Below are 24,488 nucleotides of genomic sequence, written 5' to 3'. Positions count from 1 at the left end.
ATCAGTAGCTGTTACTATATTAGGTCCACAAAGGTTCTTTTCAGGACTGGTATCAGTGGTATGGTAATAGGCTTGTACACGTATAATATTCTTTCTTCCAAATATAGAAAGAATATTATACTTGACTGCTGTCCTTCTGCTGCAGTCTGCTAATCATTCACAACCTACTTGTTCCACAAAGGTCCTTATAAGGACTGGTAAGGTCTAGGGTGCTACAGTACATAGGGTTGAGTGAGGTACAGTCTGCTATTCTATAAGGACTGGTATAGGTCCACAATACATAGGGTTGAGGTGCACTACTGCTGACCGCTGCCCTATACTGCAGCAGTCCTTTATCAGTATAGGGACTGACGTACAGTCTGCTAATCAGTCACAACCTACTTGTTCCACAAAGGTCCTTATAAGGACTGGTAAGGTATAGGGTACTACAGTACATAGGGTTGAGTGAGGTACAGTCTGCTATTCCTTAAGGACTGGTATAGGCCCACAATACATAGGGTTGAGGTGCACTACTGCTGACCGCTGCCCTATACTGCAGCAGTCCTTTATCAGTATAGGGACTGACGTACAGTCTGCTAATCAGTCACACACAACCTACTTGTTCCACAAAGGTCCTTATAAGGACTGGTAACTTGGTCTAGGGTACTACAGTACATAGGGTTGAGTGAGGTACAGTCTGCTATTCTATAAGGACTGGTATAGGTCCACAATACATAGGGTTGAGGTGCACTACTGCTGACTGCTGCCCTATACTGCAGCAGTCCTTCATCAGTATAGGGACTGACGTACAGTCTGCTAATCAGTCACACACAACCTACTTGTTCCACAAAGGTCCTTATAAGGACTGGTAACTTGGTCTAGGGTGCTACAGTACATAGGGTTGAGTGAGGTACATTCTGCTATTCCATAAGGACTGGTATAGGTCCACAATACATAGGGTTGAGGTGCACTACTGCTGACCGCTGCCCTATACAGCAGCAGTCCTTCATCAGTATAGAGACTGACGTACAGTCTGCTAATCAGTCACACACAACCTATTTGTTCCACAAAGGTCCTTATAAGGACTGGTAAGGTCTAGGGTGCTACAGTACATAGGGTTGAGTGAGGTACAGTCTGCTATTCTATAAGGATTGGTATAGGTCCACAATACATAGGGTTGAGGTGCACTACTGCTGACCGCTGCACTATACTGCAGCAGTCCTTTATCAGTATAGGGACTGACGTACAGTCTGCTAATCAGTCACACACAACCTACTTGTTCCACAAAGGTCCTTATAAGGACAGGTAACTTGGTCTAGGGTGCTACAGTACATAGGGTTGAGTGAGGTACAGTCTGCTATTCTATAAGGACTGGTATAGGTCCACAATACATAGGGTTGAGGTGCACTACTGCTGACTGCTGCCCTATACTGCAGCAGTCCTTCATCAGTATAGGGACTGACGTACAGTCTGCTAATCAGTCACACACAACCTACTTGTTCCACAAAGGTCCTTATAAGGACTGGTAACTTGGTCTAGGGTGCTACAGTACATAGGGTTGAGTGAGGTACAGTCTGCTATTCCATAAGGACTGGTATAGGTCCACAATACATAGGGTTGAGGTGCACTACTGCTGACCGCTGCCCTATACTGCAGCAGTCCTTCATCAGTATAGGGACTGAGAGTTTTGTCACAGGGTCATTTAAAAAATGACAGGCAGAGGAAGAGGCAGGCCCTTCCGCAGGGGTGGTAGGAGTAGGGCAGGAGCAACAGGCTTGAGCCAAAGTGGGAAGTTGCAGAAGGTGCGTTCAATTACTTTAAAGGACGCACCAGACTTGGTTGAGTGGCTCACTCAGCCTTAGTCTTCTGCACCCTCCTCATCCTCTCGATCTACACCCTCTTCTTCACTCTCTGCTATGTGCACCCCCAAAGACACTACCACCAACAACACCACCACCACCACATACCTTCCGCTTGAGTCACAGGAATTATTTTCCGATCCATATCAAGACATTTCTGATGCGCAGCCACTCTTGGTATTGGATCAGGAAGAGGAGGCAGCAACAACCGCCACTCAGCAGTCTGACGACAGTACCCAGATCAGCCCAAGGAGGAGGTTGGTCACCGGTGTTGCTGCCTACTCCGAGATCTCTACTTATAGCGGTGGGGAAGGTGACGTCGATGATGACGTGTCTAGTGATGTCACGTGGGTGCCCACAAGAAAGGAAGAGGAGGGGAGTTCAGAGGGAGATATGGACCAGCAGATAGGGAGGAGAAGCAAAGCCACACTCCAGGCTCTCACCGTCCAGCTTCATCTTCTACTTCTCCTTCTCCTCTCTCCTCACAATTGTCCTCCACTCCACCTTCCATCACGCCAAGCTCACGTTTTTCTGCAAAAAGGCAGGCTTCCGTGGGCCTAATGTTCGAGCGTAAAAAAATGATGACGCCGGATAACCCTCTTGCTCAACGGATGACGGCTGGCTTGTCAGAACTCATAGCCCGCCAACTACTACCATATAAACTGGTGGACTTGGAGGCCTTTCGCAAATTTGTGGCCATTGGAACACCACAATGGAAGGTCCCAGGAAGGAAGTATTTCTCAGAGAAGGGCATCCCAGAGCTATATGGCCATGTTCAGCGGCAAGTGAATGTATCTCTGGCACACAGTGTCGGTGCCAAGATACATCTGACCACAGACACGTGGTCTAGCAAACACGGGCAGGGAAGGTATATCACTTTTACTGCCCACTGGGTGAACCTTCTGACGGCCGTCAAGCATGTAACCCGTGGCACCCGTGTAGATTTGGTTTTACCGCCACGGATTGCATGCAGGCCTGGCTCTTCTCCTCCTTCTCCTACTCCATCCTCCTCCCTCTCCTCCTCGGCTGACTCCTCCTTTTCTGCTGCTAGTGTCTCTTCTGCTGCGCTGCCCAAGCTCCCCAGAACCTATTCGACATGCCAGGTGAGACGTTGCCATGCCGTGCTGCGTCTGTTGTGCCTGGAAGCCAAGAGCTACACTGGCCTGGCACTCCTTTCAGCTTTGCATTCACAGGCAGATCAGTGGCTAACACCGCTCAATTTGACAGTTGGTAAAGTGGTGTGTGACAACGGTGCCATTCTGCTTAGCGCATTGAAACAGGGCAATATGACGCACGTGCCATGCATGGCACACGTCTTAAACTTAGTCGTGCAGTGATTCGTTGTCAAATACCCTGGGGTCCAGGACATCTTGCGGCAGGCAAGGAAAATTTCGGCCCATTTCAGAAGATCTTACACGGCCATGGCTCGCCTTGCTGACATTCAGCGGCGACACAATCTGCCGGTCAGACGTCTTATTTGTGATTGCCCGACGCGATGGAACTCAACCTTCTATATGCTTGATAGGCTGCTCCAGCAGAAACGTGCAGTTAACGTCTACCTGTATGAACTCTGCGGCAGAACAGGTTCTGGGGAGCTGGGTTTTTTTTCACCGCGCCAGTGGCTGCTCATGCGCGACGCATGCAGACTTCTGCGGCCATTTGAGGAGATCACCAAACTGGTCAGTCGCAGCCATGGCGCCATCAGTGACATGGTACCTTATGCCTTCTTTATGGAGCGTGCATTGCGTTGTGTCATTGATCAAGCTGTGGAGGAGCAGGAGCGGGAAGATGAGGAAGTCGCAATGCTGGATGAATTCCCAGGGGGGCTACTCTATCTGAGACAAGTCAACAACAGGAGTCTGAAGAGGAGTCAGAGGAGGATGGTGCCGGGGCGGATGAGGAGGAGCAAGAAGAGCATGCTTTAAACCTTTCTGGGACCCCTGTTGTTGTGCGTGGATGGGGAGAGGAGAATGAAGAGGACGACATTATCCTGGATGATGAGCAGGAGCCAGGCCACCACACCGCTTCCAGTTTAGTGCAAATGGGGGCCTTCATGCACCAGTGTTTTAATAGGGACCCCCGTATAAAAAGCATAAGGATCAAGGACCAGTACTGGGTGGCAACGTACTTAGACCCCCGGTACAAACACAAAATGGCGGAAATGTTACCGCTGTCACAGAGGGCTGTCAGAATGGAGCACTTCCAGGCCTTGCTTCGAGAAATGCTGCATTCTGCTTTTGCGTGTGCTGGCAGAGGAGCAATATCCACTCCCAGAGAAGGAGTTGCGGGTACCAATCCAACAGCGCCTGCAAGAAAAGGCCGGTTTGAAGATATGTTGGTGACTTCTGATATGAGGTCATTCTTTCAGCTGACCCATCGACAGGTGTCATCCGGATCCAGCATCAGGGAACGCCTAGACCATCAGGTGTCCGACTACATCGGGTTAACGGCCGATGTGGACACTCTGAGGAGTGATGAACCCCTGGACTACTGGGTGGGCAGGCTTGACCTCTGGCCAGAGTTTGCCCAATTTGCAATCGAACTGTTGGCTTGCCCCTCGTCCAGTGTCCTGTCCGAAAGGACGTTCAGCGTAGCAGGTGGGATCGTGACCGATAAGCGTACTCACCTAGCTCACGACAGTGTTAACTACCTCACATTTCTAAAAATGAATGAGGCATGGATCTCGGAGGAATTCAACACATGTGACCAGTAGACCATGTATATGTCTATAAACGATTTTTTTAATCGAGCACACAGACCTTCTTTCTTCATTTGGCTCACTTCCTTGTACAAAAAAAGCACACCGTACTATATGCCCGTACCCTCCTGTTTGAAGAGGTTGAGCGGTGTCATATTTCTCCTGGGGCTGCTTATTATGAGGGACTCCCACCCTCCCTGTGCTGTGCTGACTTCCTCCTGGGGCTGCTTATTATGAGGGGCTCCCACCATCCCTGTGCTGTGCTGACTTCCTCCTGGGGCTGTACCTCTGCTGTGCATATTATGAGGGGCTCCCACCATCCCTGTGCTATGCTCATTATGAGGGGCTCCCACCATCCCTGTGCTGTGCTGACTTCCTCCTGGAGCTGCTTATTATGAGGGGCTCCCACCATCCCTGTGCTATGCTGACATCCTCCTGGGGCTGCTTATTATGAGGGGCTCCCACCATCCCTGTGCTGTGCTGACTTCCTCCTGGGGCTGTACCTCTGCTGTGCATATTATGAGGAGCTCCCACCATCCCTGTGCTATGCTCATTATGAGGGACTCCCACCATCCCTGTGCTATGCTGACTTTCTCCTGGGGCTGCTTATTATGAGGGGCTCCCACCATCCCTGTGCTATGCTGACTTACTCCTGGGGCTGTACCTCTGCTGTGCATATTATGAGGGGCTCCCACCATCCCTGTGCTATGCTGACTTCCTCCTGGGGCTGCTTATTATGAGGGGCTCCCACCATTCCTGTGCTGTGCTGACTTCCTCCTGGGGCTGTACCTCTGTTGTGCATATAATGAGAGGCTCCCACCATCCCTGTGCTATGCTCATTATGAGGGGCTCCCACCATCCCTGTGCTATGCTGACTTCCTCCTGGGGCTGCTTACGGTGCAGGTGTCAGTGCTGTATATCACGGTGCTGATGTCAGTGCTCTCTATCACAGTGCTGGTGTCAGATCACTCTATCACGGTGCAGGTGTCAGTGCTGTATGTCACGCTGCTGATGTCAGTGCTCTCTATCACGGTGCTGGTGTCAGTGCTGTATATCACGGTGCTGGTGTCAGTGCTTTATGTCACGCTGCTGATGTCAGTGCTCTCTATCACGGTGCTGGTGTCAGTGCTGTATATCACGGTGCTGGAGTCAGTGCTTTATGTCACGCTGCTGATGTCAGTGCTCTCTATCACGGTGCTGATGTCAGTGCTCTCTATCACGGTGCTGGTGTCAGATCACTCTATCGCGGTGCAGGTGTCAGTGCTGTATATCACGGTGCTGGTGTCAGTGCTTTATGTCACGCTGCTGATGTCAGTGCTCTCTATCACGGTGCTGGTGTCAGATCACTCTATCACGGTGCAGGTGTCAGTGCTCTATATCACGGTGCTGGTGATCATCTCCTGCACCCTCTTCTTTGCCTACCCTGACCTTCTCTCTCCTCCATTGCCTTCATGCGCTCCACAGTCCTGAATTGTCACAATTTCACATATAAAAATAGAATTCTTGTAGTTGTCGATCCCAGATTCACCTCATACATGTGTTATGGCATTGGCCATGTGGTGGGACTATGTGTGCACAGCTAGCAATTATTTTGTGGCTGCAAATATGACCTGTAGGTTTGTAAAGTTCGCCTCCCATTGAAGTCAATGGGGCCCGCCGCGAACGTTACGGTTCGCAAACTATCGGCCATGTTTGCGGTTCGCGAAACGTCCCGTTGGAAGTTCGTCCATCACTATCCCAGAACATATAGACATTAAGGGGAAGTGACTACTGATGACATCTTTTGAGTTCATTTATTGTTTTTTCAGTGCATGCTGGAATATCTCATACCTGCAAAACCTCCAAAACAAAGCAAAGCTAATGCTAAATAAAAGCTAATGCTTTTGGAAACGCTTTGAAACACCAAGAAAGCGACATGGGGTATAATTTTTGAAGCCAAGCAAAGCAAAACAGGACAAAACTGGACTGTAAGCTTACCATTTTAATTTGTTTTATTAGGTGCTTTAATTGGCATTCTGAGTGCATTAAAAAAAAGCATGTTCTATATCACATTTTGAAGTAAGTGTATACAGACCCTTAAAGTGCCTCCAATAAAGTGCTTCTACTAAACCACAGCCTCACTTCACTCCAAAAAAAAGTCCTTGTGCACGAAGCTCCTCTCGCCTCATTGTGAACCTCACTCACCACCTGTTGTGTGGCCCCATATACAATAAGGAGGTTTCAAGTGCTTTGCAAGCTCCAAAAACCCCTCTTTGCAATGCTCTCTAGGATATACCTCACGCACAAATGCAAGCTCGCATATCCGTATCGCATGATTATGTAAACAATGATCATACCATCAATGTAAGGTATTGACGGGAACGTAATAATTCTAGCACCAGACCTCCGGTGTAAATAGGGTTGCCACCTTTTCTTCAAGCCAAACCCGAACACTTTAGAGGCATCATTTATTTTTTGTGGAGTATACACTATAGGATTGGACGGTGTCAGTAGGGCAGTGGACGGTGTCAGTAGAGCAGTGGACGGTGTCAGTAGGGCAGTGGACTGTGTCAGTAGGGCAGTGGACGGTGTCAGTAGGGCAGTGGACGGTGTCAGCAGAGCAGAGAACGGTGTCAGTAAGGCAGTGAACGGTGTCAGTAGAGCAGTGGACGGTGTCAGTAGGGCAGTGGACGGTGTCAGCAGAGCAGAGAACGGTGTCAGTAAGGCAGTGAACGGTGTCAGTAGAGCAGTGGACGGTGTCAGTAGAGCAGTGGACGCCATCAGTAAGGCAGTGGACGGTGTCAGTAGAGCAGAGGACGGTGTCAGTAGAGCAGTGGACGGTGTCAGTAAGGCAGTGAACTGTATCAGTAGAGCAGTGGACGGTGTCAGCAGAGCAGAGAACGGTGTCAGTAAGGCAGTGGATGGTGTCAGTAGAGCAGTGGACCGTCTCAGTAGAGCAGTGGACGGTGTCAGTAAGGCAGTGGACGATGTCAGTAAGGCAGTGGATGGTGTCAGTAGAGCAGTGGACCGTCTCAGTAGAGCAGTGGACGGTGTCAGTAAGGCAGTGGACGGTGTCAGTAAGGCAGTGGATGATATCGGTAGAGCAGTGGACCGTCTCAGTAGAGCAGTGGACGGTGTCAGTAAGGCAGTGGACGGTGTCAGAGCAGAGGACGGTGTCAGTAGAGCAGAGGGCAGTGTCAGTAGAGCAGAGGACGGGGTCAGTAGAGAAGTGGACGGTGTCAGTAGGGCAGTGGACGGTGTCAGTAGGGCAGTGGACGGTGTCAGTAGGGCGGGCAGAGGACGGTGTCAGTAGAGCAGAAGACGGTGTCAGTAGAGCAGAGTACGGTGTCAGTAGAGCAGAAGACGGTGTCAGTAGAGCAGAGGACGGTGTCAGTAGAGCAGTGGATGGTGTCAGTAGAGCAGAGGACGGTGTCAGTAGAGCAGAGGACAGTGTCAGTAGAGCAGAGGACGGTGTCAGTAGAGCAGTGGACGGTGTCAGTAGAGCAGAGGATGGTGTCAGTAGAGCAGTGGACGGTGTCAGTAGATTAGAGGACGGTGTCAGTAGAGCAGTGGACGGTGTCAGTTTTTTTACAAATGTATTTATTTTTACCTTTTTTAACAGTCTTGTGTGCTGGGACCGCCCTGTCCGCCGCTGGCTCAGCAGGGACAACGGAGCGATCCCCGCTGAGCGAGCGTATCATCACGGGGTGGATCATTACTGATCCGTCCCGTGTGAAAGGGGCCTAAAGGAGGAGGAGGAGAGCAGTGCAGCTGGAACATGGAAACATAGAAGTAAAAGTGGTAATTTCCCCCTTTCCTGTAGCTGGGCTGTATTTTGTACGTCTCTTGCTGTTTATGCTCATGACAATGTCAGGAATATACTGGGACTTTTCAGGTTCTACATAGAAGTATTCCACATTATCAAAAAGAATAATTTTTAATAAGATATAGTGTGTGTGTGTAGAATAAATCTATGGGGAGCCTGAAAAGTCCCAATATATTCCTGACATAGCCAAGATCTTTACTTTCTCGTTCAGTAAAGCTGCACTGCAAGATGTAGAACAGGATCACACAGTTTGGAGGGCAAAACAGGTTGGGACTCACGGGAGGAGAATATGCAGTCCTCTGTTCTCTTCAGTCTGCCCCAAGGTGGGCCTGATGTCTGCTGGGCAGGAGGAAGCAGTCGGTGTAGGGTCGCTTTCTCCGCCCACCTGTAGAGGAGCTCTGTTAAAGCCGATCCAGCCTGAGAGGAGCCTGTGCCCAGGAGAAAGGGTGTGCTGCTGCCATAGAAAGGAAACTGGCAGTAGACATGGGGTATCCTCGTTCCTGCTTTCGAATTCTTCAGCTGCCACCCCTTGTCTGGGACCTTCCACCGACTCCCTCCTGCATGCAATCAGCGGCAGGCAGTGTGGGCTGACTGAAGTTCTTCGGATCCCCCCTGCACTCGGCATTAGTGAGAAGCCGGGGGAGGGGGAGACACATCACCCACAGAGCAGTCTCATCACTCTCGGGCAGTCCGGTCTGAATGATGTGTACGTGTCTGGAGCAGATGAAAACCCGTACACATTATTCAAAAACCGGACTGTCCGGGTGAAACCCATACAGGTGGCAACCCTAGGTGTAAATCTAAACTGGTAACCTAAAGGCTTTTAAATCGACACCTATGGATATTTTTAGGAACTGTAGTTTGCCATCATTCCACAGCCATTCATAATTTAAAGTGTGACATGTTTGGTAACATAATATACAATTGTTTGGTATCTATTTACTCAGTGTAATGTCATCTTTTATACTGTATATTGTGTTTTTGTGCCCTAAAATCCATTAAAATGCCTTTGAAAATATTGAATATAAGAATATGCATCAGCCACCATTTTATTCTCTAGGGGTTCTTCTAAAAATATACATCATATTTGGAGATTCTAAGTAGTTTTCTAGCAAAAAATGATGTAGGAGAGGAATGTCAGAATTGACCTGGACTGGTAATGGTAAACCCTTTGAACACAATGGAATACATGTGATTGTGCGTCAAGCAGTTATACCGGGGCTATGGCTGCAGCTGTTCGCCATAACTCTGGCATCATTTTTCTCAGCCGACGATGTCCTACATTGTAAAAGCAATCCTAGCAGCTATGTCACCTCTGGATTACCTTTACAAGTCGTCCCTCTCCCACTGCCCGTCAGGGAGGCCAGCACAGAAGCCAGTGGTTCTGCTCATAAACCTGATTAGGGACCGGAACATCCCCATCTAAGAAGCCTGTGAGCATTTTTTCCCTTCCGGATGAGGCAAAAGTAAACAGAGACATTTTTTTTTTGGAAAACATGTAAGCAGGTAGGTTTTTAATGCTATTATACAAATAATACAAACTAATGGCAACCACCGCAACCTATAACTGGCCTTTACAGCAAAGAGCACATGAAAAAGGCACCCCAATATTTCTGCAGTCCTAACGCTATAATTTGAGAGTCTCCAAAGATGGAGCACATATAAAAATGGATAGATTAGGGCAGGTATGCCTGGAGGGAGCCCATCTTTCCTTACAGGTACAGGGACGCACTGGACACCCAGCAGAATAACACAATGGCAGTGAAGGTATCCAGTGCAAGTCAAGGTGCCCCATGTGTAAGGAAGTGATCTCCAGTGCCTAGCATAGCCCAGAAGAACCCACCCCCGAGTAGGCCTCCTATGTGACCCACACTTGCCGCCCAACGAGGAGGGGAACATGGAGGAAGTGTGACCCACCTACACCCTACTTTTTGGCACCCAACGTGGGGCTAAGCCTACTCGATACACTTGAAGACCACCTTTAAAGGGACCATGGTATTAGCTAGCTAGTGAGAACTTTTTCAGGCTTACCCAGCAATAGTAAACACTACCAACCCTGTGTGGTTCTTGATTGGCTCCTACATCACATTCCATCACCGGATTGGTGGATATCCAACCTTGGGGTAGATAGGCATATAGTAGCTGTGGGTTCCGGAACAGTGGTGTATCACAGATGTGGCAGCGAGCACGAGGGGCGACTGTAGCTAGGTCACACATTCTTCCAGTGTGTCCGTAAGGCATAGGGCCAAATCGTATATCGATTGAAACCATGAATGCCCCTTAGGGCATTCATAGCAAGCAGACCTGAGAAGGAGGTGCAAATGCTCCACGTGTGCTGCCTCCAGCCACCATGGCCGGTCAACTATTACAGTAGAAGCGGATCCCTCCACTCACCGATACCGGGGAATGGTTTCAATCGGCATACGATTTCGCCCTTAGCTACACTCGCCCCTCGTGCTCGCTGCCACATCTGCGATACACCACTGTTCCGGAACCCACAGCTACTATATGCCTATCTACTCCAAGGGTGGGTACCTGCTTATCCCAGTTCTAGCGATATATATGGAGCACTACGTCATGAAAACGTACAAGTGAGTGTTCCACTTTGTGCCTGAACAGCTCTTCTGACAACTGGGGGAAGAGAGACTCAAACTGTACAGTAGAGCCTTTTGTAAGAAGCTACCAGAACACGTGTGCAGCTTCTGGCAGCGAAATAAGTACGTCAAGGCAGAGTTCCACATAGTGACCTGGTTCTACAACATGGGAAGAGATATCCGGATGGACCGGTGGAAACAGTGGATGGCTGGCAATTAACCATCAGGCTTAACTAAGTTTGGGGTACTCATCCTGTCACGGGACGGGAACAACCATATACTGCCAGACCCCGACTTCTATGTTTAAGAACTGTTAATTGTATTTTCTTATGTCAGTTTGACTTGTTTTGGACTCTTTTAAAACATTTTTTAAAGCACCCCTGTCCCCCCCCCCTTCACGCTTGCATGCAGAGGTGACCACATACGTAGGTTGTGCTTGCATATCTAAACAGTGTTGTGCACCAAACATGGGAGGTATCGCCGCCAAATTTATAGCAAGAGAAATAATTCTAGTGCCTTTGTAAATCTAAAATGGTAACCTGTAAAAACGTTTAAAGGGTCGCCTATGGAGATTTTTAACCCCTTCATGCCTAAGCCGTTTTCTGACTCTTGTTGTTTACAAGTTAAAATCCGTATGAACCCCCAAACATTCTGCATTTTTTTTTTAGCAGATACCCTAGAGCAGGGCAATTTTAAAGCATGACATGTTAGGTATCAATTTACTCACTTTACTGTTTTTTTTTAAATTTTATTTATCAAAATGTATTTCTTCCAAAAAAATTGCATTTGAAAGACCGCTGGATAAATTCTGTGGGACATAAAATACTGCAACGATCGCCATTTTATTCTCTAGGGCAGGGATATGCAATTAGCAGACCTCCAGCTGTTGCAAAACTACAAGTCCCATCATGTGTCTGCCTCTGACAGCCACAAGCATGACACCCAGAGTCTGGCTATGCCTCATGGGAATTGTAGTTCTGCAACAGCTGGAGGTCTGCTAATTGCATATCCCTGCCCTAGAGAATAAAATGGCGATTGTTGCAGTATTTTATGTCCCACAGTATTTATCCAGCGGTCTTTCAAATGCAATTTTTTTTGGAAGAAATACATTTTGATAAATAAAATAAAATAAAAAACAGTAAAGTAAGTAAATTGATACCTAACATGTCATGCTTTAAAATTGCGCACACTCGTGGAATGGGGACAATCTATAGTACTTAAAAATCTCCATAGGCAACATTTTTTAAAATTTCTACAGGTTACCAGTTTAGAGTAACAGAGGAGGTCCTGTGCTAGAATTATTGCTCTCGCTCTAACGACTGTGGCGATATCTCACGTGTGTGGTTTGAGGGGGTGACTTACGTATGCATTCGCTTCTGCACGAAAGCATGGAGGGATGGGGCGCTTTAAAAAATATATATATTTCTTCTTATTTATACATTTTTACACTGTCCTTTTGAAAAAAATTCTGATCACTTTTATTGTTGTCACAAGGTCATGACGTCGCTTCCGGGTTACTAGATCTGAGAACCGATTGAAGCTGATTCTGGCCAGCTGGCGGACATGCTGGCTGGTCGATCAGGTCTCCTGGTGGGACGGGAGAACCTGGGAGAGCCGCGGAAGGTGGTGGGGACGTCCCCTCCCGCTGCTTAGAATAACAGCCAACATATACAGATTTTTGCATATATGAGAGAAGTGTTACACATGCGCTTTCCATGTATCTTTACACAGAGAAATGTGTGACTGGAGGGATGGACACTAATAGAACTTTATCACCAGTCAGTGACAAGCAGACAGATCATCATTAGTGATGGCCGAACGGTTCGCCCGACGGTCGTTTCGCGGCGAATTTCCGACATTCGCGGTCCGCACGTTCGAACGCCTTTTTCCGTCGTTCGCCGCGGCGGACTTACGTGTTTAATGTATACAAGAACTTTAACCTTTGGTGACACGTTTATCATGTGATACAGGACAGCCAATTGAGACATGACAGCACATGGACACTTGTACATTCCCCCTAACCTATAAATACACCCGATCCGGTGGCCATTTTACATTCTTTCTTCTGTTACGATAGGGACAGGTTCCTGTGTGGAGTAGGGAGAGATAAACCACTAGCTATTTGGTACACAAAAGTTCTTTTCAGGACTGGTATAGGTGTTAGGTGTTGATAGGTTTGCTGTGCTGCTGATTCTTGCAGCAGCCTGAGTGTCTTTTGTTAGTTTAGAGAAAGGGAAAGGACGGTGTATGCTACAGGGACAGCCAGATTAGTCTTTCATCATCATCATCATCATCATCATCATTAGCTGTTACTATCAAGGTCCACAAAAGAGCTGTTCCAGTAACCACTAATCGTTCTCTTTTTTTGCCAATTTGTATAGGGACAGGAAGGAAGCAGTGTTGTCAGGCAGTGAGGGTAATTTTAAAGACTTGCTGTTATTATTAGTTCCACAAAGGTTCTTTTCAGGACTGGTATCAGTGGTACAGTAATAGGCTTGTACATGTATAATATTCTTTCTTCCAAATATAGAAAGGATATTATACTTGACTGCTGCCCTTCTGCTGCAGTCTGCTAAACATTCACAACTCACTTGTTCCACAAAAGTTCTTATAAGGACTGGTAACTTGGTATAGGGTGCTACGGTACATAGGCTTGAGTGCGGTACAGTCTGCTGTTCTGTAAGGACCGCTATCGGTCCACAATAGATAGGGTTGACGTGCACCACTGCTGACCGCTGCCCTATACTGCAGCAGTCCTTCAGCGGTATAGGGACTGACGTACAGTCTGCTAATCACTAACACACAACCTGCTTGTTCCACAAAAGTTCTTATAAGGACTGGTAACTTGGTATAGGGTGCTACGGTACATAGGCTTGAGTGCGGTACAGTCTGCTGTTCTGTAAGGACCGCTATCGGTCCACAATAGATAGGGTTGACGTGCACCACTGCTGACCGCTGCCCTATACTGCAGCAGTCCTTCAGCGGTATAGGGACTGACGTACAGTCTGCTAAACACTAATACACAACCTGCTTGGTCCACAAAAGTTCTTATAAGGACTGGTAACTTGGTATAGGGTGCTACGGTACATAGGCTTGAGTGCGGTACAGTCTGCTGTTCTGTAAGGACCGCTATCGGTCCACAATAGATAGGGTTGACGTGCACCACTGCTGACCGCTCACCTATACTGCAGCAGTCCTTCAGCGGTATAGGGACTGACGTACAGTCTGCTAATCACTAACACACAACCTGCTTGTTCCACAAAAGTTCTTATAAGGACTGGTAACTTGGTATAGGGTGCTACGGTACATAGGCTTGAGTGCGGTACAGTCTGCTGTTCTGTAAGGACCGCTATCGGTCCACAATAGATAGGGTTGACGTGCACCACTGCTGACCGCTGCCCTATACTGCAGCAGTCCTTCAGCGGTATAGGGACTGACGTACAGTCTGCTAAACACTAATACACAACCTGCTTGGTCCACAAAAGTTCTTATAAGGACTGGTAACTTGGTATAGGGTGCTACGGTACATAGGCTTGAGTGCGGTACAGTCTGCTGTTCTGTAAGGACCGCTATCGGTCCACAATAGATAGGGTTGACGTGCACCACTGCTGACCGCTGCCCTATACTGCAGCAGTCCTTCAGCGGTATAGGGACTGACGTACAGTCTGCTAAACACTAATACACAACCTGCTTGGTCCACAAAAGTTCTTATAAGGACTGGTAACTTGGTATAGGGTGCTACGGTACATAGGCTTGAGTGCGGTACAGTCTGCTGTTCTGTAAGGACCGCTATCGGTCCACAATAGATAGGGTTGACGTGCACCACTGCTGACCGCTCACCTATACTGCAGCAGTCCTTCAGCGGTATAGGGACTGACGTACAGTCTGCTAATCACTAACACACAACCTGCTTGTTCCACAAAAGTTCTTATAAGGACTGGTAACTTGGTATAGGGTGCTACGGTACATAGGCTTGAGTGCGGTACAGTCTGCTGTTCTGTAAGGACCGCTATCGGTCCACAATAGATAGGGTTGACGTGCACCACTGCTGACCGCTGCCCTATACTGCAGCAGTCCTTCAGCGGTATAGGGACTGACGTACAGTCTGCTAAACACTAATACACAACCTGCTTGGTCCACAAAAGTTCTTATAAGGACTGGTAACTTGGTATAGGGTGCTACGGTACATAGGCTTGAGTGCGGTACAGTCTGCTGTTCTGTAAGGACCGCTATCGGTCCACAATAGATAGGGTTGACGTGCACCACTGCTGACCGCTCACCTATACTGCAGCAGTCCTTCAGCGGTATAGGGACTGACGTACAGTCTGCTAATCACTAACACACAACCTGCTTGTTCCACAAAAGTTCTTATAAGGACTGGTAACTTGGTATAGGGTGCTACGGTACATAGGCTTGAGTGCGGTACAGTCTGCTGTTCTGTAAGGACCGCTATCGGTCCACAATAGATAGGGTTGACGTGCACCACTGCTGACCGCTGCCCTATACTGCAGCAGTCCTTCAGCGGTATAGGGACTGACGTACAGTCTGCTAAACACTAATACACAACCTGCTTGGTCCACAAAAGTTCTTATAAGGACTGGTAACTTGGTATAGGGTGCTACGGTACATAGGCTTGAGTGCGGTACAGTCTGCTGTTCTGTAAGGACCGCTATCGGTCCACAATAGATAGGGTTGACGTGCACCACTGCTGACCGCTGCCCTATACTGCAGCAGTCCTTCAGCGGTATAGGGACTGACGTACAGTCTGCTAAACACTAATACACAACCTGCTTGGTCCACAAAAGTTCTTATAAGGACTGGTAACTTGGTATAGGGTGCTACGGTACATAGGCTTGAGTGCGGTACAGTCTGCTGTTCTGTAAGGACCGCTATCGGTCCACAATAGATAGGGTTGACGTGCACCACTGCTGACCGCTCACCTATACTGCAGCAGTCCTTCAGCGGTATAGGGACTGACGTACAGTCTGCTAATCACTAACACACAACCTGCTTGTTCCACAAAAGTTCTTATAAGGACTGGTAACTTGGTATAGGGTGCTACGGTACATAGGCTTGAGTGCGGTACAGTCTGCTGTTCTGTAAGGACCGCTATCGGTCCACAATAGATAGGGTTGACGTGCACCACTGCTGACCGCTGCCCTATACTGCAGCAGTCCTTCAGCGGTATAGGGACTGACGTACAGTCTGCTAAACACTAATACACAACCTGCTTGGTCCACAAAAGTTCTTATAAGGACTGGTAACTTGGTATAGGGTGCTACGGTACATAGGCTTGAGTGCGGTACAGTCTGCTGTTCTGTAAGGACCGCTATCGGTCCACAATAGATAGGGTTGACGTGCACCACTGCTGACCGCTCACCTATACTGCAGCAGTCCTTCAGCGGTATAGGGACTGACGTACAGTCTGCTAATCACTAACACACAACCTGCTTGTTCCACAAAAGTTCTTATAAGGACTGGTAACTTGGTATAGGGTGCTACGGTACATAGGCTTGAGTGCGGTACAGTCTGCTGTTCTGTAAGGACCGCTATCGGTCCACAATAGATAGGGTTGACGTGCACCACTGCTGACCGCTGCCCTATACTGCAGCAGTCCTTCAGCGGTATAGGGACTGACGTACAGTCTGCTAAACACTAATACACAACCTGCTTGGTCCACAAAAGTTCTTATAAGGACTGGTAACTTGGTATAGGGTGCTACGGTACATAGGCTTGAGTGCGGTACAGTCTGCTGTTCTGTAAGGACCGCTATCGGTCCACAATAGATAGGGTTGACGTGCACCACTGCTGACCGCTGCCCTATACTGCAGCAGTCCTTCAGCGGTATAGGGACTGACGTACAGTCTGCTAAACACTAATACACAACCTGCTTGGTCCACAAAAGTTCTTATAAGGACTGGTAACTTGGTATAGGGTGCTACGGTACATAGGCTTGAGTGCGGTACAGTCTGCTGTTCTGTAAGGACCGCTATCGGTCCACAATAGATAGGGTTGACGTGCACCACTGCTGACCGCTCACCTATACTGCAGCAGTCCTTCAGCGGTATAGGGACTGACGTACAGTCTGCTAAACACTAATACACAACCTGCTTGGTCCACAAAAGTTCTTATAAGGACTGGTAACTTGGTATAGGGTGCTACGGTACATAGGCTTGAGTGCGGTACAGTCTGCTGTTCTGTAAGGACCGCTATAGGTCCACAATAGATAGGGTTGACGTGCACCACTGCTGACCGCTGCCCTATACTGCAGCAGTCCTTCATCGGTATAGGGACTAAGAGTTTTGTCACAGGGTCATTTAAAAAATGACAGGCAGAGGAAGAGGCAGGCCCTTCCGCAGGGGTGGTAGGGGTAGGGCAGGAGCAACAGGCTTGAGCCAAAGTGGGAAGTTGCAGAAGGTGCGTTCAATTACTTTAAAGGATGCACCAGACTTGGTTGAGTGGCTCGCTCAGCCTTACTCTTCTGCACCCTCCTCATCCTCTCGATCTGCACCCTCTTCTTCACTCTCTGCTATGTGCACCCCCAAAGACACTACCACCAACAACACGACCACCACCACCACCACCACATACCTTCCGCTTGAGTCACTGGAATTATTTTCCGATCCATATCAAGAGGACATTTCTGATGCGCAGCCACTCTTGGTATTGGATCAGGAAGAGGAGGTAGCAACAAGCGCTACTCAGCAGTCTGACGCCAGTACCCAGATCAGCCCAAGGAGGAGGTTGGTCCCCGGTGTTGCTGCCTACTCCGAGATCTCTACTTATAGCGGTGGGGAAGGTGACGTTGATGATGACGTGTCTAGTGATGTCACGTGGGTGCCCACAAGAGAGGAAGAGGAGGGGAGTTCAGAGGGAGATATGGACCAGCAGATAGGGAGGAGAAGCAGCAATGACTTACATTGCACAGCAGGGACAAAGCAGACTGCAAATGTATCAGGAGCGAGTCATCGACCATGTACGGTCACATCTGGCGCTCCCAGGACACCGGCACATGGCTCCGCAGTGTGGGCTTTTTTTAACGTGTCCGCTGCTGACAATAGCGTTGCCATCTGCAATCTTTGCAGTCAACGCGTTAGTCGCGGTAAGCCCAATACTCACCTAGGGACGACCGCCTTAAGAAGGCACATGAGCAGCCATCACCGAGCCCAGTGGGAGCAACGGAACACACAAAGCCACACTGCAGGCTCTCACCGTCCAGCCTCGTCTTCTACTTCTCCTTCTCCTCTCTCCTCACAATTGTCCTCCACTCCACCTTCCATCACGCCAAGCTCACATTTTTCTGCAAAAAGGCAGGCTTCCGTGGGCCTAATGTTTGAGCGTAAAAAAATGATGACGCCGGATAACCCTCTTGCCCAACGGTTGGCGGCTGGCTTGTCAGAACTCATAGCCCGCCAACTACTGCCATATAAACTGGTGGACTCGGAGGCCTTTCGCAAATTTGTGGCCATTGGAACACCACAATGGAAGGTCCCAGGAAGGAAGTATTTCTCAGAGAAGGGCATCCCAGAGCTATATGGCCATGTTCAGCGGCAAGTGAATGTATCTCTGGCACACAGTGTCGGTGCCAAGATACATCTGACCACAGACACGTGGTCTAGCAAACACGGGCAGGGAAGGTATATCAGTTTTACTGCCCACTGGGTGAACCTTCTGACGGCCGTCAAGCATGTAACCCGTGGCACCCGTGTAGATTTGGTTTTACCGCCACGGATTGCATGCAGGCCTGACTCTTCTTCTCCTCCTCCTACTCCATCCTCCTCCCTCTCCTCCTCAGCTGCCTCCTCCTTTTCCGCTGCTAGCGTCTCTTCCACTGCACCGCCCAAGCTCCCCAGAACCTATTCCACATGCCAGGTGAGACGTTGCCATGCCGTGCTGCGTCTGTTGTGCCTGGAAGCAAAGAGCCACACTGGCCCGGCACTCCTTTCAGCTTTGCGTTCACAGGCAGATGAGTGGCTAACACCGCTCAATTTGACAGTTGGTAAAGTGGTGTGTGACAACGGTGCCAATCTGCTTAGCGCATTGAAACAGGGCAAAATCACGCACGTGCCGTGCATGGCACACGTCTTAAACTTGGTCGTGCAGCGATTCCTTGTCAAATACCCTGGGGTCCAGGACATCTTGCGGCAGGCAAGGAAAATCTCGGCCCATTTCAGAAGATCTTACACGGCCATGGCTCGCCTTGCTGACATTCAGCGGCGACACCATCTGCCGGTCAGACGTCTTATTTGCGATTGCCCGACGCGATGGAACTCAACCTTCTATATGCTTGATAGGCTGCTCCAGCAGAAACGTGCAGTTAACGTCTACCTGTATGAACTCTGCGAAAGAAACGGTTCTGGGGAGCTGGGTTTTTTTTCACCGCGCCAGTGGCTGCTCATGCGCGACACATGCAGACTTCTGCGGCCATTTGAGGAGATCACCAAACTGGTCAGTCGCAGCCATGGCGCCATCAGTGACATGGTACCTTATGCCTTCTTTCTGGAGCGTGCATTGCGTCGTGTCATTGATCAGGCTGTGGAGGAGCAGGAGCGGGAAGATGAGGAAGTCGCAATGCTGGATGAATTCCCAGGGGGGGCTACTCTATCTGAGACAAGTCAACAACAGGAGTCTGATGAGGAGTCAGAGGAGGATGGTGCCGGGGCGGATGAGCAGGAGCAAGAAGAGCATGCTTTAAACCTTTCTGGGATCCCTGTTGTGCGAGGATGGGGAGAGGAGAATGAAGAGGACGACATTATCCTGGATGATGAGCAGGAGCCAGGCCACCACACCGCTTCCACTTTAGTGCAAATGGGGGCCTTCATGCTCCAGTGTTTTAATAGGGACCCCCGTATAAAAAGCATGAGGGTCAAGGACCAGTACTGGGTGGCAACGTACTTAGACCCCCGGTACAAACACAAAATGGCGGAAATGTTACCGCCGTCGCAGAGGGCTGTCAGAATGCAGCACTTCCAGGCCTTGCTTCGAGAAATGCTGCATTCTGCTTTTGCGTGCGCTGGCAGAGGAGCAATTCCCACTCCCAGAGAAGGATTTGCGGGTACCAATCCAACAGCGCCTGCAAGAAGAGGCCGGTTTGAAGATGTGTTGGTGACTTCGGATATGAGGTCATTCTTTCAGCCGACCCATCGACAGGTGTCATCCGGATCCAGCATCAGGGAACGCCTAGACCGTCAGGTGTCCGACTACATTGGGTTAACGGCCGATGTGGACGCTCTGAGGAGTGATGAACCCCTAGACTACTGGGTGGGCAGGCTTGACCTCTGGCCAGAGCTTGCCCAATTTGCAATCGAACTGTTGGCTTGCCCCTCATCCAGTGTCCTGTCCGAAAGGACGTTCAGCGCAGCAGGGGGGATTGTGACCGATAAGCGTACTCGCCTAGCTCACCACAGTGTTAACTACCTCACATTTCTAAAAATGAATGAGGCATGGATCTCGGAGGAATTCAACACATGTGACCAGTAGACCATGTATATGTCTATAAACTATTTTTTTAATCAAGCACACAGACCTTCTTAATTCATTTGGCTCACTTCCTTGACCCAAAAAAGCACACCGTACTATATGCCCCTACCCTCCTCTTTGAAGAGGTTGAGCGGTGTCATATTTCTACTGGGGCTGCTTATGATATCCCTGTGCTGTGCTGACTTCCTCCTGGGGGTTCTTATTATGAAGGGATCACACTATCCCTGTGCTGTGCTGACTTCCTCCTGGGGGTTCTTATTATGAGGGGATCACACCATCCCTGTGCTGTGCTGACTTCCTCCTGGGGCTGCTTACGGTGCTGCTGTCAGTGCTGTATGTCACGGTGCTGCTGTCAGCGCTGTATGTCACGGTGCTGCTGTCAGCGCTGTATGTCACGGTGCTGCTGTCAGCGCTGTATGTCACGGTGCTGCTGTCAGCGCTGTATGTCACGGTGCTGCTGTCAGCGCTGTATGTCACGGTGCTGCTGTCAGCGCTGTATGTCACGGTGCTGCTGTCAGCGCTGTATGTCACGGTGCTGCTGTCAGCGCTGTATGTCACGGTGCTGCTGTCAGCGCTGTATGTCACGGTGCTGCTGTCAGCGCTGTATGTCACGGTGCTGCTGTCAGTGCTCTGTATTACGGTGCTGCTGTCAGATGCCTCTATCACGGTGCATGTGTCATTCCGGTATGTCACGCTGCTGGTGATCATCTCCTGCACCCTCTTCTTTGCCTACCCTGGTCCCTGACCTTCCCTCTCCTCCATTGCCTTCATTAGCTCCATAGTCCTGAATTGTTAGAACAATTTCCCAAATAAAATAAAAATGCTTGTAGTTATCGATCCCAAATTCACCTCATACATGTATTATGTCATTGTCCAGATGGTGGGACTACGTTTTACCCCCTAATAATTACCACGTGGCCGCAAATTCGACATGAAGGTTTGCAAAGTTCGCCTCCCATTGAAGTCAATGGGGCCCGCGGCGAACGTTCGGTTTCGCGAACGTTTGGGTCCGTTCGCATTTCGCTTTCGCGAAACGTCCCGTCGGAAGTTCGTCCATCACTAATCATCATCATCCTATGTAGAGGAGGAGGAGAAGGATCCATGGAGAATATATTTATCCACATGGATATCATTGTATCGCTCTCAGTAATATTTGTATATTTGTAGAATTTACCCCGGAGGGACTGTAGGGGGCGGAGTGTTAATTGGTGATCACAATGAGAAACCGTACAGGAAAAGCACATTCAGTGCACTCCGTACTATACTCCGTACTTTAGGGAAACTAAAAGTATGAATGAAGGAGCGGATCCTGTACCTAGTCTGATAGCCTTAAAAATCCAGAGTAAAAGCCGTAAAATCCCGATCGAACTGCGCATGCATCAAATTCCGGGCCGGCGCATGCGCGGTAGAAGCAAGAAAAATCCGTCTTGAACTGCGCATGCGCCGGATTCCGGGCCAACGCATGCGCAGTAGGAGCAACAAAAATTTAGATTGAAGTGCGCATGCGCCGGATTCCTGGCCGGCGCATGCGCAGTAGAAGCCGCAAAAATCTCGAACAAACTGCGCATGCGCAGGCACATGTGCAGTAGAAGCCGCAAAAAAATCAAACGAGCTGCGCCTGCGCAGTAGAAGCCGCAAAAATATCGAACAAACTGCGCAGGCGCATGCGCAGCAGAAGCCGTAAAAATATCTAAAAAAAAAATATTTTGTGTCTTTTCTCTTACATGGTGTGTTTGTCATCTATTATAGTTCTGTATGGTGACACATCCAGCTGCCATAGGAGAGAGTTGGCCGTACACAGCTGGACTCCATTGATGAGTATTTGGATCAGCTTTTCCGGAGTGCGGCGAGTTCTCTTCTCCGGCTGGTTGTCCCCAGCAGCTCCCCAAGGTGAAGAAATGTCACTAGCCGCTTGATTGCCCTACTGTGGCTCCCATCCCCCACGGGAGACCCGAGCTACCAGCCGGCACGTCGGATACCCAAACAAAGCCAGAATCGGCTTTGATCGGGTCTCCGCTAACACGGAATCGATGACGTGACATCACTTACCCAGGTGTCAGCGGCACCAGTTTCAAAAAATCCTAAAACCATTCAAAAACACCAATCTCGGTGTTTTGAATGCTTTTAGGTGCAGAGGAGGGATTTGGGGTCTTTTTGACCCCAGATCCCTCCATAAAGAGTACCTGTTATGCCCCGTACACACGAGCGGACTTTTCAACATCCAAAGTCCGAAGGACCGAGTCCGTCAGACTATCCGATCGTGTGTGGGCTGCAACGGACTTTTGATTCGCCAAAGTCTGACGGACTTTAGAAATGAAGCATGCTTCAAATTTTCCCGACGGAACTCCGCCGGACCCGGTCCCCTTCGAAAACTCCGCTCGTGTGTATGCTACTCCGACGGACTAAAACCGACGCTAGGGCAGCTATTGGCTACTGGCTATGAACTTCCTTATTCGAGTCCAGTCGTACGTCATCACGTTCGAATCCGTCGGAGTTTAGTGTGATTGTGTGTGGCCAAGTCCGTTCGGCCGAAAAGTCTGTCAGAACTCCATCGGAATTCCAGCAGAACTCCGACGGAACTCCTTTGGAAGTCTGTCGGACTTAAGTCCGCTCGTGTGTACGGGGCATTACATGCCTTTTGCTTTCAAAAGGATATTTATATTCCTTGTGACAGTAATAAAAATTATAAAAAAAAAAATGAAAAGCAACAGTATAAAAAAATGTAATTAATAATTAAAAGAAAAAAAAAATTGGTCAACAATTGAGTCAACTGACCGGACTTCATCCTGAATCGCAAGTCAGTTCTTAGTTGCCAATAGTTGATATTGCGGGGGAGGGGGAGTCTGTCGGAATTTTTTGCTACTCTAGTAAGCCCCAGGAGACTAAAGCTGGCCATGCAACAGTAGTGCCCTGTACACACGGTCAGACTTTCCGACGGAAAATGTGCGAACGGATCGTGTTGTCCGAAAATCCGATCGTGTGTGAGCTCCATCTGACTTTTTCCGACGGAACACAAAGTTTGAGCACTGGATCTAAAATTTTCCGACAACAAAATCCGATCGTTTGTCCGTCAGAATCGTCCACACACGATCGGAATTTAAAGTGCCACGCATGCTCACAATAAATTACGAGACTATTGGCTGCTGGCCTCTTTATAGTCCCGTCGTACGTGTTCTACATCACCTCCTTCTGAACGATCGGATTTTTCAACAACTTTGTCCGACCGTGTGTATGCAAGACAAATTTGGGCCAAAATTTGACGGAAAAATCCGATGGATTTTGTCATCAGAATGTCCGACCGTGTGTACAGGGCATTACAGTTTGTTCCAAACGTATCATTTTTTTTAAAGAATTTTCATTCAATTCTCTCATCATTCGTAGGGTCAAATCTGCATTTCGTTTTTACCGCAATGACAAGAAAATTCTAGTTTTTTCTCGAATGGATGAATTTCTAACAGTGTGTGTGATTTTCATTTGGTAAGGTCCATTTGTTCCAAATGTTAAAAGCAAACATAATTTTAACGTACTTTCGAATTACTATTGTCAAGTCATTGAATGTACTGAGAATTTTTGTATGAATTGTCCTGTGAACATTCATTCAGAAATCTACTAGTGTATGGCCAGCTTAACTTTAGGGAGAATCACCCTGATTATTTGTCCTGTTTACCATTTTCATTAAACGTAAAAGAAAGTCCCAAATTTGGATTTGGGTTGTAATAGATGGGAAATCTTTCAATGGGGACACTAGTCCTGGTGACCTGGGGCTCTCCAAGCGATTCCCTAAATTTGCAAGGATTTGCCCTCACTTCCTGCTTCATCTATGGCACTGGAAGTGAAGAGAAATATCCCCAATGGGACAAAGAGGGCAACAATAAACCTTAGAGAGGTTATAACCCCCCCTTACTCTATCTCAAAAAAGATTTGCCTGACTCTGAAAACCATGACAGACTCTGCCCCCATTGTCACACCAGGGTCTTTTCTCTTCTTATTATCACAGTGTTTGACAAAGTGGTGGGGCCTTACCATTGGTGATACACAAAGAACCAGCTGGACCATATGGGATTGTGATTGGG

The sequence above is a fragment of the Lithobates pipiens genome, unplaced genomic scaffold, assembly GCF_037356315.1.
Source record: "Lithobates pipiens isolate NorthernLeopardFrog02 unplaced genomic scaffold, aLitPip1_a1.2 Scaffold_30, whole genome shotgun sequence".
Lineage (NCBI taxonomy): Eukaryota > Metazoa > Chordata > Amphibia > Anura > Ranidae > Lithobates > Lithobates pipiens.
The sequence above is the reverse complement of the archived record's forward strand: the minus strand, read 5'-3'. Positions refer to the sequence as shown.